At 39.6% G+C, this 1,742-nt stretch overlaps 1 protein-coding gene across 1 annotated transcript in view; it reads left to right on the top strand.

Moving 5' to 3' along the window:
* The first annotated feature begins 800 nt into the window (after nucleotides 1-800).
* The window catches only part of LOC106517135 (putative methyltransferase NSUN7), an 18,424-nt gene continuing 17,482 nt past the window's right edge, over nucleotides 801-1,742 (top strand). Inside the window, exon 1 of the mRNA XM_014007852.1 lies at nucleotides 801-876. The gene's annotated coding sequence lies outside the window, so the exon portion shown is untranslated. The remainder of the gene's footprint in view (nucleotides 877-1,742) is intronic.

Below are 1,742 nucleotides of genomic sequence, written 5' to 3'. Positions count from 1 at the left end.
ATGTAATAAATATAAATATCAAAGGAAAAATATTAAAGAACAAGATTTTACAACAAAAGCTCCAGTTTTCAATTAGGGAAATAATGAATGGAAGTTCTGTAGAAATTGTTTTCAAGGCTTTAGTTAATTTCTTAAAAACCACAGGTTTATGTGTTAGGATTTAGAGTTTTTTGTTTTGTTTTGTTTTGTTTTGGGAGCCTTCTGGCCCACACTCCATTCCAGAAGGTGGCGGTAATGCACCTAAACGTTGTTTGCCAACCGCCATTAAACAACAACAGAAGAAGAAGAAGACACACCTGATTCAGATGATTGCTGTTCATCAAAAGCCTGCTAATCAGTTACCAACTGAAATCAGCTGTGTTGAAGCAGGGAAACATCTAAAACATGCAGCATGTAAAGCATGCATGTGTGCCTTGAGGTCCAGGGTTGAAAAACACTGCTCTAAAACGTTCAGGATACTGGCCCTCAAGGACCAGGACTATGTGGAGTTCCATTTGTGCCAAAAATATGTTGCTGAGCCTAGACACACCCGATTTAAAAAGATGTTTATTACACACAGCTACTTATGTTTGACAAATTTATCCCAGGCTTCAAGATACTGTAGCTTACACATATGGCTTTTCACAAATGTGTTATGTTTTTTTGGTGTCAGACAAAAAAACACAAAAATGGTGAAGAACAAAAAACTAGGAGGACGTCTCCTGTTCACAGAGCTTCCCTGACAGAGTCTACCTGCTAGCGTCGATTATCTTCCAGAAAAACCACCTAGAGAGCACTGCTGCACAACGGCTGATAGATTACAACAAAGARAAGGGGTTCCCGTTGCCTGAGGGCAGCTTCGGACAGCTTTTGAGCTGGCATTCAATACGCTCAAATGTAAGTATCTGTTAATGTATGGTTGTTTGAAAAGTTGCATCATAATTTATTATTATTGTTGCTCAACTGRAACCTATCTACATATACAGCTATAAAACTACAGCCCTCAAGCTTGACAGCATTTTCAAAGGGTCCAGCAGTGAGTCAGTTTACTAACCCTTGCTTCATACTGATTTGTTCTGGTTTTTTTTTTTTTTTTTTGGGTGACTTGGAAGAGGTTTCCATCACCTCCTGTCCTGATTTATCTGCAGTACTTTGAATTATTTGATTAAACCTATTAGATTTCAAGCAGACAAAACGGCCATTTCAAACGATAACTAATAGCTTTGGCAAAGTTATTTGACAGGCTGAATTGAATACAGATAGATTGATGAAGGGCATGTGGAAGACACACACACAGACACACACACAAAAAATGCTTGACTGACCGGACGTGTGAGGCTACAAATCAATTTTTCACATAATCTCTTTACTGGGACCAGGGTGGGGTCTGGGTGGCTGAAGTCACAGGGGTGTGTAATCYCATGGTGATAAGGGTGGGGGAAGCAAGCCAACTGCCACTGCAGGAAGGGAAGAAATCAGTTTGACATGTTGTCAGTGGATAGAGAGGTCAGGTATCAGGAACACCCTTAGAGCCATGAAGGATTTTCTTCATACTCACTATCTATCCACTAAAACCTGGATAATCCTCAGACCCACATGTTCCCTAGTTAATGGGATTCACCTCAGAAACATCCATCATCACAAGCTTCAGCATCTCGCTGGAGTAGCTTTTATCAGTTTCACAGCTATAGGTCCTAATACTTACATTAGCAGGTAAAAGTGAGCATTTACCCAACTTTTTATATATATAATGCATATATACA

The sequence above is a fragment of the Austrofundulus limnaeus genome, unplaced genomic scaffold, assembly GCF_001266775.1.
Source record: "Austrofundulus limnaeus strain Quisiro unplaced genomic scaffold, Austrofundulus_limnaeus-1.0 Scaffold1, whole genome shotgun sequence".
Lineage (NCBI taxonomy): Eukaryota > Metazoa > Chordata > Actinopteri > Cyprinodontiformes > Rivulidae > Austrofundulus > Austrofundulus limnaeus.
The sequence above is the reverse complement of the archived record's forward strand: the minus strand, read 5'-3'. Positions and strand labels throughout refer to the sequence as shown.